This window comes from Macrosteles quadrilineatus, unplaced genomic scaffold (genome assembly GCF_028750875.1).
Source record: "Macrosteles quadrilineatus isolate MER2022 unplaced genomic scaffold, UCM_ALF_1.0 Scaffold_19__1_contigs__length_3004403, whole genome shotgun sequence".
NCBI classification, from domain to species: domain Eukaryota; kingdom Metazoa; phylum Arthropoda; class Insecta; order Hemiptera; family Cicadellidae; genus Macrosteles; species Macrosteles quadrilineatus.
This window is the reverse complement of record NW_026542612.1, coordinates 1,786,705-1,803,306: the sequence shown is the minus strand read 5'-3', so window position 1 is coordinate 1,803,306 and position 16,602 is coordinate 1,786,705. Positions and strand designations below refer to the sequence as shown.

General features: G+C 33.3%; 1 protein-coding gene across 1 annotated transcript in view; it reads right to left on the bottom strand.

Annotated features, from left to right (window-relative positions):
- Positions 1-1,656: 1,656 nt before the first annotated feature.
- The window catches only part of LOC129005281 (beta-1,4-galactosyltransferase 7-like), a 113,444-nt gene continuing 98,498 nt past the window's right edge, over positions 1,657-16,602 (bottom strand). The window contains exon 7 of the transcript XR_008491812.1: positions 1,657-1,744. The gene's annotated coding sequence lies outside the window, so the exon portion shown is untranslated. The remainder of the gene's footprint in view (positions 1,745-16,602) is intronic.

Sequence of the window (16,602 nt, the reverse complement as noted above, 5' to 3'; positions counted from 1 at the left end):
GGTGTGTAGGTTTATCTAATATATAAAATTCTCGTGTCACAGTGTTTGTCTGCAAACTCCTCCGGAACGACTTCACCGATCGTTATGAAATTTGGTGTGTAAATTCTGTAGGTATGCGAATCGGACGTAAACTATTTCCCGTTTCAAAATTCTTAAAAGGGCTCCGCCCCAGTGGCTCTGGAGTTTCCCATGTTAACCTTATGAGAAATGGAATTAATGAATCTTAACAGCTGTTTCAATTAAACAAGTTGGTTCTGTTCTATGATGTTCAATAGCATTAAAGTTACAAGGATTACCAACAGGGTGCAGCACTATTATTTCTTTTACATTTATGACAACAGCTAATTTGCAACCAAAAGGTGAGTGAGCGTAGCGAACGAGCTCCAACCCAAAGGTGAGTGAGCGTAGCAAACGAACCTCAACCTGGAGGCGAGTTAGCGTAGCGAACGAGCTAACCTGAAGGCAAGTGAGCGCAGCGAACGAGCTCCAACCTAAAGGTGAGTGAGCGTAGCGAACGAGCTCCAACCCAAAGGTGAGTGAGCGTAGCGAACGAACTTCAACCAGGACGTGATTGAGCGATGCGAACGAGATCATCTTGAAAATTAAACGTAACGGTACTTTCTTTCCATCGGTCTGTCTTAGGGGAAACCTATAACTTAGGCGATACGAAGTTCGCCGGGTCAGCTAGTTTACTTGTATAAATATGGGTATTAAAATGTCTCTTGTACAACAGAAATGTGGAAACAATCCAAATATTACTTTTGTTAAAATATTAGGTTCTGGCTAATAAAAGAGTTCAGCTCAAACGTAGAAGCTCAAACACAGCATGGATTATGAACAAGCTGTACAATTACCTTCTTTTGCATAATTTTGGCATTAAAACCTAGCAAAAGTCTCAGACAAAAAAAATATTAACATTATTCTGACACTTTTGCTAGATATTAAGACCGGCAGACAGAGAGATAGATGGATTCATGAGAACAAACCCATGCTGGCAGACAGATTTTTTTTTTGTAACACACAGCCACAGGAGTCGGCAAGCAGGCGATCCCTTCCCTCCTTCACCTTGTGCTTTCACTACTTCGGTGCTGTGAAATGGTGTGTGACAACCTAGTGTTGTGAAGCCATGATTAAAAAAAATGATGCAATAACTTACCAAAGAAACTATACCACATGTGGGACAGGATGAGAATCCCTCACAAGTAAATTTAAACAAACCAGAGAGCACCTAGTGGCAGTGCGGAGAAGTAACGATTCCAAAAAAATCTGTCCACAAACTCTAGCAAGCTGACAGATTCCTGCGTGCGTTGCTACATTTGACAACATGGGGAGCAAATTTTAGTCTGTCCATCTGCATGAGTCCATCTGTCTCTGTGTGCGTCAGCCTTTAGTCATATATTTTGGTTTATTGCATCTTTAGAGAAAAGGAAAGTTATGTTTTTGGGAGGAGGAGAATGTGTGTGCAAGTAGGCCACAGGAACAGAAAAATATTTGCAAAGAAATACACACAAATACATTTTTCCCAATAGAGAAGAATCAACACCGATGCCTACACCAGACCCGGCGACACCAACAGTGGCGATGCCGGCGCCGACCAGCTTAGCTGCAGAGTCTATATCACCATCTGGCGTTGACATATGAAACTGTACACTGCCGACTGGCCACACTCCTCGAGATCTAGGAGGCAGTTTAATGCTCTTGATTGTAGAAGAGAGCAGCACTCTACCAACCGAGTTCATGTTTTCTGCAACACACTACTTTTTCATGTATTCAGGTTCCTTTTCATCTATTTATATAAAAGTTTGATGAAAAAATATACTATAGTTCGGCCGCTTAGAAAGCGACCTCCTCCAGCATTGGTTTAGCATTAGTACGCAGGTCGTTTTCTAAGCGGCCGAACTATAACTACCAAGTCTGAACATAAATCATACACTATACTACTCAGTAAACAGCTGGTTTCTGTACTCTTTTTAGACCGGAAAGTTGTTGTTTACTGAAAGGGACTGGTAAAGTGATTTGGAGTACGGTAAAGTTAGCTGGAGTACAAAATAAATAGTTTTGCAATAGGCTTTAAGCAAAGCTACCTTCCCCTCTCTCGCGCGTAATAGACTCACCCCTGCAACAGGTGCTAATATATTTTGTTAGTTTGTATTACTTCGATTGATGACCACCATTGTGAAAATATTCAAATCAATTTATTACAGAAGATGGATTACTATAGAGAATATTGGGAAATCCCACGTAAGATAAAAGTTAAGTCAAAAGTATTTGGGAGAGCGAGCTGGTCTAGTTGTTAGAGTGTGGGACTTTGGTCCCTGAGGTTCTGGGTTCAAATCGCGCCAAATCACAAGTGGATTTTATCTTGGTGATAATGTCACAAAGGCTTAACATACTCAGGGTCACATTTAGCCTGAAGTAATGTGAAAAAAATCCCGGGCTCTTGTCTAGCGTCCTAGGAAAAAAACATTCAAAAGTATTTAGCTCAAATCGGCTGCCTTTTATATCCAAAAACGGGTGAAAGTAGGTTACAGTATTCCATGTTTTCAAAAAGGCGAAATTATAGAAATATTAGTAAAGTTAAACAGTGTGTTTTGTTTGTATGGATGAGTTAAAATTTTATAATTTTTGTTGGTTGTGTGGCAAAACATATCTAACGTGAGTCTGCCGAGTAGGTATTAACAGTACTCACACATGAAATCCCGCGCTCGGCAAGCCTTGCACAGGATAAGTTCTGTATTCAAACGAGTTTGGAAATGAGCATGATCAGATTATGGAAACGGGTGTTCATGGTTAACGTCCGCACTAGTGAGTACTACGACTATCCGCAGTACTATACTGATAATTAGACCAATTCGTAAATTATAAGGAAAAAATGTGGTTCGGATTCCACTATAAACTGTAGGTCCCTTAGTTGCCATTAGCTGTATGGGCTATTAATTAACAGCTGTGTCAAAGGCAACATGTCGGCCTTAGTCACTAACAAGACTACAAGATCGTGCCACTCATCCTACACTCATCCTTCACTCATATTTGGGTTATTACTATACTATCAATTCTAGCAATTCTATACTATCAGTGCAAGGAAGCCCACCCACTCTTTGCCGGGTGACTGTAGGAAAAAAACTATTTAGTATATTGAAGAGTTATTATGTGCTTAAATGGTTAAAAATAAAAGTCTGAAAAAGCTGTAAATTTATAGTAGTTTATGCAACGGTTGCTTAAAGATAGTGTTAACGAAACAAGTAGAAAATTTAACGTACAAACCTTGGCAAGTGCCTTAAAAACTTCTAAGAGTGTCGTTAACGCTATTTACGTAAGCTGCGTACACTACTTTACCGACGACAGTGTTTTAATTACCAAAAATCACTACTCATAACTTCCAAGAGAAGTTGTTTTCGTTTAACCTCTCATTGCCACTGACAGGAACGCAACGAAACATTGTACCAAATACTAATTGCACCACCCAACAATTAAATATTGGTCTGAACGGCTGATTAGTTGAAGTTCGAATCATTACAATTTTACTTCTTCTCTCTCAATCCTTGAACCTCATTGGTCCGTTACCCGTGTTGTTATGAGTAAAACGATGCTGTTATGAAAGTAAACAATGCTGTTATGAGAAACTTTTCAATTCTAAGAACTGAACTGAAACAGCTACTTTAAAAAAACGGTCGTACGTAAAAACTTGAATGTTATTCTTATGGAAAATAAGTAAACTGTTGTAGTTTGCTTGTGTATGAATGAACATATTTTTAAAAAGCTAGGAACATTTATTTATTTTATACTGAACATCTGAACATTTTACTAAAGAAACACTTCAACCTTCCCTGTTGCAGCAAATCTATGTAAGTGTTCAACTAATTTTATTTAAATAGGGAATAAATCTAACATTTTTCAGGAGATACTGTATTTTAGTGAAATGGATAATAAGGCGAATGGAAATTTTGCTGAGTCTGCAGGTTTGCTATGGCGGGGTATTTCTCTATATTTTATACCACCATACAATACTACAAAAATTTTTAGAGGTCTATGTTAAAAGAAATATTATATTTTGTGCCATGATACAGCTGTTAAAATAACAAAATAGTTTGTTTTGTTTGTGAAGTTAAAATATTGAACAGTTTAAAATTAATATAATGGAAGTTTTTGATGACGTTGAAAAGTTATACGCATGGATAGATGCAATCCCTCTTTCTAGATGCAAAAGAAATTTAACAAGAGATTTTTCCGATGGAGGTATGAAAGTATATAGAGGAATTATCAAGGATAAGGTTAACTATTTATCATAGATATCTAGTAGAAGGTAAATCAAATCAAATCAAAATATCTTTATTCGTACAAGACAAGTACATGTTAGTACATCTGAATAGTGACAACTTAGCTATTTAAATTAACATTTGCTTAATTTATCATATACTCTTCTATGGAATATAATACTTTGCAAACCAAGTAAGTTTTTAGTTTTAGTTTAAATTTGGAACTGTTTATTTGACACTTTAATTCTTTTGGCAATTTTCTGAAATAACTTGCTCCTTTGTAAGACGGCTTCTTTGTGTAAAATTCAAGTCTATGGTGAGTGGGTATGATTTCATTCTTTTTCCGCGTGTTGTAATGGTGTGTTTCTTGTTCTAAAATTGTATCCTTCTTATTGTTTAAAAATATCATAATAGTGTCTAAAATAAACTGACCATAAACTGTTAATAGGCTATGTTTAGCATTTTAAAATGTTCCCTGCATGATGTACCTGGATGTAGGTTTTTTATTATTCTAATCACTTTCTTTTGTTCTTTAAGTATTCTTTAAGGTATTCTTTAAGTATTCTTTAAACATGATACTGTATGTTGTTCACTCATCTACGAGATCTGGGTATGGTAAAACCTGTAATGTGAGCTAAGGATTTCAAAATGATTTAATTTTTACCATTATAAAATAATCACATCAGTTACATGACTACTTTAAATCAAACATGATGATGTCAAAACACACTTAAACTTAAACTTTAAACTCACTGTCACAGTCAAAACTGTCAATTAAAATATTACATTGATAGTTAGTTTTTTAATTCAGTAAAAAAAAAAACTCACATAGGTCACATGTATAAAACTTTTTTGTGTCTGTAAATAGTAACAGTAGCCTAGGCTGTTTTTAGCTTGGACACATCGACACATCAGTTCCAGATCTTTGTCTGAGCCAATTAAATCCCAATTATCGGAAGTTAACAGAAAAATTTTAAATAAAGTGCAATTCAAAACGACACATTATGTGTTCTAAAGTAAGTTAAACTGTCTTAATACGGAACAAAACGATAACAGAATACATCAATCTATGCGTATTTAACAGGTCTAGAAAACATACAGGGTGATTGATATAAGTGTGCCAGCCGTTTTATTCGAAAACTATAAGAGATATCAAAAAAAGTTAAATGGTAAGTGCCTTGGATTTTTTATTTAAAAAATTGTAGTCAAGTCAAAAAAATTATTTTAGCCGCAATTTTTCCAATATGGCTGCCAACTTGGATTTTTCTTACGGAAAACCTTGTATTTTATGATGTATTCTGGTAGAAAAAGTAATTTTAGGACGATTTTATTCTTGTGATTTTTTTCATAAACCTAACCGTTTCAATGATAATAATGGTTAAAGTTTAGAAATTTCTGCATGAGAAAGAGTTTCGAGAAAGGCCTAAGCAAGCATGCCAGCTGTTTTGTTCGAAAACCATTCAAAACTTCACAACTTAAAACCATTATTATCTTTGAAACGGTTAGGTTTATGAAAAAAGTCACAAGAATAAAATCGTTTTAAAATTACTTTTTCTACCAGAATACATCATTAAATACAGGGTGTTCCATAAGAAAAATCAAAGTTGGCGGCCATATTGGAAAAATGGCGGCTAAAATAATTTTTTTGGCTTGACTATAATTTTTTAAATAAAAAATCCAAGGCACTTACCATTTAACTTTTTTTGATATATCTTATAGTTTTCGAATACAACGGCTGGCACACTTATATCAATCACCCTGTATAGTGACGTATTTACGTTCAAGTTATGATAGACAATATAAGGTGGCATGTGTTTGAGTCATAGGTACTCATTTGGAAATCTGGTAATCCAAAGTTGAAACCATAAGGATTTGAACAACATAAGTCTACTACTATATAACACCTTAATGTTAGGAATTTCTGTTTTTTTTTTATAGGTGCTTTATCATCATATATTCAGAAAAACACGTTGAATAGAAAGAAAATGTAGGCTAGTTCATTTATAAAAACACATTTTTTGTTATTATAATCTTTTCTCTAAACCCAAAGCTTTTTGAGTTAGTTGCAATTAAGTACCTAATATCTATTTTTTATTTAATATTCATCAAAAATAGGTAAAAACCGGTTACTTTCAAGGTTTACGACAGTTCATCCCACTCATTTAAAAAGAGTGAACAGTGTACTATCAAAATCTTAACCTTATTTAACCCTGCAGTGGTGACATGATTTTGTGTCTTCAACTGGTGACGGTCCTAGAGACCAACTTTTATAGGTATTTTTTAAATAGACTAAATATTGGAATTGTTTTGAACAAATTTGTGTAATAATACCAAAGTATTAAGAAGATTGTACATGGTAATACAAGTGAAAACACATTTTGAAGTGTAGGAAAAACATGTATTGCATTGCGTGTTGTTTTTTTGTTAATCTTAACTCAGAAAAGAATTTAGCAATTTTAACCTAAATATTAAAAAACTCAATTTCTAATAAAATTTTTTACGATAAAGGGTTAGTCAACTAAATCGTGAAAATAAAAAATCTATTAATTTTTTTTTAACGGGTTTAAAAAATTAGGGAAATGGTTATATTAGTTGTTAACATGCAAAATCCTTATTTTGGTGACATCGGTCTGTGGGCCGGTATATTATTAAATGTTCATAAAATTAGTTGTATAGTAATGTCAAGCAATGAAAAAAGGTTTTCTAAAACGTAATCAATGATATATATTGTAATTTGCCGTTCGTGGAACATACATTTGCCAGAACGCATGATGACGTCAGTGTACCAGACCGAAAATTTAAATATTCAAAACACCCATAGTGATGTCGGGTACCAGACCGCTCACACTTTCGGTGCAGGGGAGAGGGTAAAGGAATCGACCTTACACAGCTTGAGGGTAAACCTCTTTTTGAAGTAATATTGTTCGTGCATTCTGAAGAGAGAGATATTTTTGATCAAATAAAAAAAATTTTCTAGCAGCCTACCACTAATATAATTGAGATTGTGTTTATAAACAAAAATGGCTATCCACCGTCACGATTCAAATACTTATACTGTTATTTTAGTAGTTGTTTAGTAATTAAGTGTAGTTATTTCAGAAGTACAGAAGTTGGAACAAATTATTTTAGTACTCAATATAAACTCCGATCTAGAACCAGGATCAGGAATATTGTATGCATTGAGGTAACCGGTATTCAACCACATTTGTAACACGTATATTAGTCACATTTTCCCCCCTCACTTTTTTCACTTTAAAAAAGTAGTTACATATTAAGATTTTGATAGTATCACTTTATTTAACTGAATGGGATGGGTAAACCTGGAAAGTAACTGTCAATTCCGACAGGTTTCACCGACTTTTGATAAATAAATAAAAAATAACTAGGCCTATAGGCTACTTAATTGCAAATAACTCAAAAACTGCTGTGTTTAGAGAAACAATGGTAATAACCCAAAATGTGTATTTTTAAATGGGCGACATTTTCCATTTGAAAATTTTTTTCTGCATCTCTAATAATAAAGCAGCTATAACCAAAAATACAGAAATTAGCTGTCATTTTTTAAGATGGGGATTGTTACACAGCTTCAATTTTAGGGGACTTTTAATATTTTCAAAAGGAAGATACATCCAACATTACTGTACGAAATTCCTTGCTTGCTTGCTTGAATTTTTTTTAGGTTTATAAAATTGTTTACTTACTGTACGATAATACAAATATATTCAATTTCTTTAATAGCAGACCCACCACGCGTCTCCTTAAATATTTTCCTAATGAGGAAAACATAAAAACAAATTGTAAAATCAAACTGAGGATTTGCTGGTTAAGATCAGTTACAAAAACAAGTCAAAAGATAGATTTTCAACCCAACCATTCCCCAATGACGTATAAGGATAAAGTAGTCTAATCCTTTTAGCTTCTAGAAATGTAATGTCGGTAGCAGTAGGAATATCACAGAAGATATGATAACTTGTTGTTATTATAGTTTTAATGGCTGAACTCTGCAAATACCACTTCCCCAAAGTTGTTGATCTTCACAACTACCCTCCAGCAAACAGCCACGCAGCTAAAGTAATCAACTGGCAAACTCTCAACAGGAAGGTACTGTAATGTCTCTCTTGCATGTTCATTATATTATAGTAACTAGTGTTTTATTGGCATTGAAAACAGTACCATAGATGAAGTATTATATTACTTCATCTATGACAGTACTACTAATCAGACTTGTCAGTTTGAACAAAAATAAAAAAGTGTACACTATTCAAATTTTGCAAAACATGGATGATTCCAAGCGACAGAGTAGGTAATGTAAAATGTAGAGGAACAAGTTGATTGTATTCTGTACAAAAATATTTAACTTTAATATATAGATGAATTTTTAAATTGGCAAAGCAATAAATTAAAAATTAATTTATAATAAGTTCAAATGTAATTCAATATTATGGACTTTTTGTGTATCAGATGATCCAGAAAACTTGTTAAACATATTTGCTATGCAAACTTATAAAAATAAAATTATTACCACCTAAGATTACTTGATAATGCCTCATTAAACTCAGAGATACCGTATTTTAAAAATATACATTTTTAATCAGAAATTATATAGAAAAATTGGTAATTAATTATCTATATACATAAAATCCAATGTATGTTTGTTTGTATGTATGTTTGTTTGTTTGTCCTTTATGGACTCCGGAACCGCTCAACAGATTATGATGAAACTTTCAGGCATTCTTAAGCATTATTCAAAGATGGTTTGTTTGAAGTTTGGTGCAGATCCGCCAAAAGGGCTCCGCCCCAGTGGCTCTGGAGTTTCCCATGTTAACCTTATGAGTACTCATATTTATATGGAATTAAAGAATCATTATCATTAACAGCTGGTTCAACTAAACAATTTGATTCTGTGATGTTCAATAGCATTAAAAAGTTAATAGGTTTACCAACAGGGTGCAGCAATATTATTTTTTTTTAATTTATGACAATTGCTAATTTGTAACCAAAAGGTGAGTAAGCGTAGCGAGCGAACTTCAACCTGGAGGCGAGTTAGCGTAGCGAACGAGCTAACCTGAAGGCAAGTGAGCTCAGGGAACGAGCTGCAACCTAAAGGTGAGTGAGCGTAGCGAAGGAACTTTGACCAGGACGTGATTGAGCCATGCGAACCAGCTCATCTTGAAAATGAACGAGCATTTGACATAAAACCACACAGGACAGGACGACGTCTGTCGGGCCAGCTAGTTACTTATAAACTAAATCTATGTTATAAATTATTTGTTTTTCTTTTCCGAGTCGGTTCTTTTCTGCTTGATCGATTTGCACAATTTTGGTCTTAAATGAAAGGTAAGCACACTCAGATTTACCATCAAACATCATCATTCATTTATCTGATGTAGGCCTATATATCGAGTTATGCATAAAAGCAACTTCCTTGTACATTTCTTATGGGAGTTAAATTTGGTGTTTCTTTTCCGAGTTAGTTTGGGCTCTTCTACCCGAAAGATTTTCATTTTTGTCTTAAATTAAAGGTAAGCACGCATAGACTTGCCATCAAAGCATCATCATTCATTTTATCTACTGTATTACTCTACAAAAAACATACATTTGATTTTTTTTCAAATTCTTACTTAAGTTAAAGATGTATTTCGCCAGTTCTCATTACATTATCCATATGTTTTGGTATAAGAACGTTCAGTGAAATACCAGCTTTCATTTGAGCTATTGATTATTAAGATTGGACATACCTGAAGCACGCTGCTGAATCACGAATCAATAATAATTATAATTATTTTAGGACTTACACTGCAATCATTGAATAGTAACTCCAAACTCCATTTTATTTTAGCTATTTTATACGCCTCTTTTTTTAAATACTCCTAGAAATAAATGCTTTCATTTGAGATAGTTATTGTTTTAATCAGTTAAGTTCAAGAGTTGTCCTACTCAATAAAAAACACAAATTTTATTTTTCAGGATTTGGAATTTAACTTGAGAATACCTATTTACTCAATTATAATTACATTATCCATATGTTTTGATCTAAGAACCTTCAGTGAAAAACCAGCTTTCATTTGAGTATAATTGATTATTGAGCGGAGTGAGCGAAGCGAGCGTAGCTCTTTGGGATCAACTTCAATGCAACAAATAAAGCAACATCACTCAATAACGGCAGAACACATTTCAGCTAAACTTAACAAGATTACTTAGACTTAATAGTGAGATGGTTAATAAACAAACAAATTTCAATTAGATAATGCTAATGCAATTTAAAACGAACTTAAAATTTCCAAATTTTAACATTAGGGACTAAAAAGTTGCCATATGACAGTTTTTTGTCTACAAGAAAAATGTAAACAAGAGAATCATAAGGTATTTCTGAACTTTCTAGACTTTTCGTTTAAACGTTTTTAAACCATTCCTATGATTTTAATAAACAATAAAATGCCGTTAAAACATTTTTTAAGGGGTGGAATCCACTAAAAAACCGAGAAAATATACAGAACTACTTTCCCAATGCGCGGAGCATATACAAAGAGCGGAGGGATACGGACCAGTGACTACTTTCTTGGGAACCTATTTGTGTTGCCAGCTGATTAGAAACAGCAAATGTTAGAAATCAGGATTTAATAAGCGATATATCGAACCGCATCGAAATCGATATTTAATCCGATAATACATCACAGATTATATTATGTTGAATTACATCGACGGTACAGTAAGTTATTACACTTATTAATAAAACGCAGATTGAACACTGATCTAATTTAGGCATTTGGGAAAGGTAGGTCGGGGTTTATGAGTATTCGTGACTACATTAAGTGTTTTGAAGTAAGGTTAGATTAGGGAGGTAAAGTGTAGGTTATAGGCAGGTGATCGAGTTGTTTATTTGTGTTGCACCATATAATTTTTATCTTTGGGAATAGTTAATTAAACGGGGAAGCGATTTCAAAAATGTTTACATAATGGTCTTAACAAACCATCTACTGTATTCTAGCATTGACTTTATATAAAGTCCTTATTTCTAGCAAATTACTACATAAAAACCAAAAGAAAAGAACATTTGGATTTGGACCTTTGCCCATAGCAAAACTAACATATAATTTATGAAATGTGAAAAGTTGTATATCATTAAATACTATTTTGTAATATTAATAATTGTTCGGCAAATCCTCATTTTAATGGCTTGGCTGAAAATGGAATCTGCATTTTGTGAAACAGTAATTTGGTAATCAGTAATTTCAAATTTTTATAACAATAGCCTATCCTATATAAATACTGTAATTTTATTGCCAAGCCACGGACTATACACACGTCCAGTTACAACCGTAATAATAAGTAAATAATTAATTACCGGTACCTGGGCTTATAGAAGTACACTTTTAACCACGGTATGGATAATTGTCTAGACCTGTCCAGAAGTAGGCTACTAATTTCTAATTATATTATCTGCATTGTATATTTAAGGCATGTCTTCCCTTCTTATTATTATTCTGTTTTCACTTAAATCAGCTGAATGCGATTTTTACTTAAATTACTTATGTTTAGGCCTACATTTCAGCCATTTTATTTTATTTGAACAATAAAATAAAATAATAGTCATAAATTAGTCTTTTTGCAGTTTTTACGTTTTTACACATTGAAAAACATGATTGATAATTCAGTTCATTTTAGTCTTTTAAAGGTGTTTAACATTTGTGTCTTACATTAAAATAGCCCTGGAAGAGGTGTCTGAATAACAAGATGTAGTAAAAACAAATTTGAATTATTATAATTTTAATCAATAAAACAAGCATTAATACATCTATTGACTTTTTTGCATTTAGTTACTTATACAAATATGAAATCACGTTTGTTCCGCTCAACTGGCTTTCACCTCTCTGAAAGCAACCCTAGTTAAGATCGGACGTACCCCCTACCCAGGAACTGCTGCTGAATCAAAAACAATACAAAATGCTCCAGAAATGGAGTTTTCACTATCGATTGATAGTTGAATGATTTTGCTCGAAACATTAACAGTAACCTATTAAGACAGCATGACAGTATGACAAAATGAATATAGACTTCAAAATAGTATATAGTGGTAGTCAATTCTACATAGATGGATGAAAAACTAAAATAGAAATTGGTTGGCAAAGAATGTTGCTATGCTCAGTAAAATATATTGTCACCCAGTAAATGTGTTTACCCACCAGCCAATGTATGGTACGGTAACTTAATTGTGGTGAATTTCTCAATAGCAAATCAGTTGTTTGTTGGGTACTGTGTTAGGTAAGCTGACTTTCATCAGGTCCCTAATTAATGGGTCTGACTGGATAACGATGTGCTAATCTTGTGTTTACAATTTGATGATTACCAAAAAATGTAGTAAACAGGAAATCAAATTGTTGACGTCACACACTCGATGACACCTGATGTTTGGAATGATGTTAACTAATTTTGGAACAAGCTATTAATCAATAATTTTTCTCTCTTATTTTGGGGGGAATTTTTCAATTTGTGTTTTATTGTTTGATTATAATGTCAGATAATGAGCTATGATTGTGATAAGTAGTTATATTTGCTAGAAATAGTTTTAAATTAAGTTAAAAACAAGAAACAAATAATAAACAACAAAGTGACCTCAACAACAACAACAAACAAACAAACCTCAACATGAGCTGATAGAACTAACCTTGAAATTGTCTTCACTTCATGTAGCGTAATCAAAAGGTTATTGTAGAAATAATAAAGTGGACTGTATATGGGTTATTAATTTAATTTTGACAACAGAAAATATTGGACTTTTGGTATAATTTTTAATTCTGAACTATAGTTATGTTACCACTTCATGACGTTAAGGTCTTGAAAGAAGATCTGGTCGAATGTTGGCTCTAGTTGAGAAGATAATATGTTTCATTAATGTCCAAATGTTCTCACAGTAGGTACACAGAATTTAGAGTGAAATTAAAAAGGGTTTATTTAATGAACACAAAAGGAAAAGGTAAATGAAATAAGTCAAAATAAAAGGAGAGAGAAATGAATTATGTTACACAAAGAAACGATATTACAAGAGAGAAAAGTTGCACTTCTTGAACCAGAATGTTTTTCTTGGAATGTTTACATTTTTAAAATTTTATTATTATATTGTTGTTGACATGTGGGGATTATTTTAATATACTCATATGGTCAGCTGGCCTTTACTGAACACTTCACCTAATACATGTAAGGATGATCAATCTATAAGGAGAATGTTCAATCAGCTGGTTAAAGGCACGTATTATCCTTACATATAATACGTGAAGGCGATTTCTACAAAACACTACTCCTCCGTTAATAATGGACGGATTTTTACAAACCACGTTTCAAAATAAAGTATTTTTGAGTAGACGCCCCCTTTCACCAATTCCTGTAATCAAAATCCTTGGGCTTTGTCCCACAGGCCATCAAAGTTGGAGTTTCTCCCATAAGATTAACATGGGGGAATCTAAATTTTTAATTGGAAACTTTGTCCCCTCTAATTTGAGAGAACAGCTGGGCGTAGAAACTTGGTAGAGGTGTCCAAAGAAAGGTCTTGGTCTGTAGATGGGTTAGCAAAAGAAAAACTAATCAAAATCCCTTAGGACTCTGCCCCAGAAGCCTTTAAAGATCCCTCCACAGAGTCGTTTACATTTTGGCCATGTGAATAATACTTTTTAATGAAACAGCTGTTCATTTTTAAATTGTATTTCAAACAACACACATTTATTGGGAGTTACTGAATTCTACCAAATAAGTATTTGCAATGTTATTTTTTGATTTTAAAACTGATTTTCTTCTTTATCATGCCATGTTTTGCAATATAACGTTCCATTACGAAATCAGTGGAAAATCCTTTTATCACAGCAATTCTTAAATTATTTCTTATTGAACTATCTTATATCTATTGTACGGGTTGGTGTCTGCCTTTTTCACCACTTTTGCCTACATTTTATCATATTATTCTACACACATCAAATATTTATGTAGAAATATCTGCTCTTATCGTGTCTAATAAAATCCAAACAGAAACTTTGTCTAAAATGGTACCCATCTTGACAAATTATTTGCACCTACCTATATTATGGACTTTGGCGGTTTGGTAACGGTTTGGTAACATTATTGAAAATAACACGACATTTTGGCTGTAAAAGATGGTACAAAGAGAAAATACTATTTAAGCAGCTACAGTCATGACAGAAAGGTCATAATCCTTTTAAACTAGATCACATAATCCTTTATAAGATACGTTGATTAACAATATGTAAACGTCAATATATACGTAAAATCCAATTTACGGTATTTTTGCTTTTTGGAAATGTCCCATTGCTATATTATTTGTTGCCTATGAAGCCGCACTCTGTCCATATAAACGAGGAGGCCCCTAACAGTACAAGAATAAAAGCCAACTTCACTTCAAGTATTCCTCTACACCTAACATTCCGTCGAGAGATTATATTGACAACTTTATGTTATTATAGAAGGCTGTTTTGATAAGGCTGAAACAACTAACTGACATCCCCCATGTCAAGGAATTCCAGCTTTAACAGTAACCCCACAATCAATAATTTCTCAAAACTATGCTAGAGGGTTCATTCATTGGCACAGAAGTACGATATGAACTGACGCGACGTGATGAAGGAAAAAACAAACTTACGCTGTAACGGATATACCTCCCTTTGAAGTTAGAATATGTCTTCCCAAAAAAATATTTTCTTTTTAAATAAAATCATATTACACTGATGAAATCACGAAAGTGTTTAAGGCTGTGGTACACCCCTGCCACTCCGTGGAAATGCAGAGCTTTCGTTTTACACTGATTGCATACGCTGTATATAAGTTAAGAACAAACTTAAGGTCTCGTTTGAAAGCTTAACAGTTTATCTACCTTTCCCTGTTTTTAGAATTTCTTAAAATTACTAAGGGAAGTATAAAAGACGTATCAAATTGTATGGAAATTGGTACTTTTCAAAGTAGGATTAGAGGTGCAAAAAAAATTGTTGTTTAATTTTTAAAACTAGAGAAAGGTAGATTCAAGTGTGCCCTGCAATAATAAGTTTAGTTAATTTTAATAACCCAATAAATCAAAGCATTACGAGTGTAAAACCAACCGTCTGCAACCCAAAATTTTGCTGCCGTTTGGTGGTGCTCGTAGCGGCCAGACAGCGTAACTCTTGCGGCGCGCCCTACCCCTGCCTTTCCGTTTCCCCTCCACTGGTGAGGACACACGTGGTTGAATTTAAGCTTTGACATTTCGATACAGCTGTGTTTGTGAATTGTTGGAAAACATGTTTATGTTATAACTAGCAACAGAGCCCGTTGTGGTTAAATACAACGGTCTCTAGTAAAATAATGGTTGTGCAATCCATACACCACTTTACTCACTAATATTAATGGTACAGATTAAGCACATAACATTATAATCGCATACTTAACAAAAGGAACTCACTTTAAACACAAATGCAAATTGTTAACAACATTTAATCAAAGAAAAATCAATTGAATAATAATATAACAATAAGCTGTTAAATTATTAACATATGTTTTTTTCCGAGTCGGGTTAAAGGTCTTATACCCGACCGATTTTCATGATTTTGGCTTTAAACTAAAGTCATGGACGCACCACAGATTTAGTCCTACCTAAAGCACACTGCTGAATCATGAATCAACAATATTTATAATCGTTTTAGTACTTATCTGCAATCAATGATACTTAACTCAAATGTTATTTAAGTTATTTTATGTGTCTTGGACATAAAATACTTTAAAGGCTTTCACTTGAGATATTGATAGTTTTAATCAGTTAAGTTAAAGATATACTGTATCGCTCAATCAGAAAACATAAATTGAATTATATCTTGGATATGGAATTTAGTTTTAGATATATTTACTCAATTTTAATTACGTTATTCTATTTGTTTTGACCTAAGAACCTTCAGTGAAATACCAGCTTCCATTTGCATTATCGATTATTAAGATCGGATGTACCTAAAGCACACTGCTAAATCACGAACAACCCAAATTGTTTTAAAAATGGAGTTATTTATCATCGATTTATAGTTAAACGGTCTTGCTTGCAACCTCAACAGCAACTGTCATTAGACGGGTTTTACCTAGTACCCTAAATCTTTATAAAATCTAACTTTCATAATTATTTGCAAATCTACACGAATTAGGCTTTTCAATGACCTATTAATTAATAAAATCGGTTTAGTAGAACTGTATATTTAATTGTACAAAGTTGAACAACAAAATCTTTAGTTCAGTATTTTCTCACCATTATAAATTTGGAGGTTGCTTAACATTTTTTCAAATAACTTTGAAATGGTGAGGAAATCGACTAAAGTGGAAGGTGATA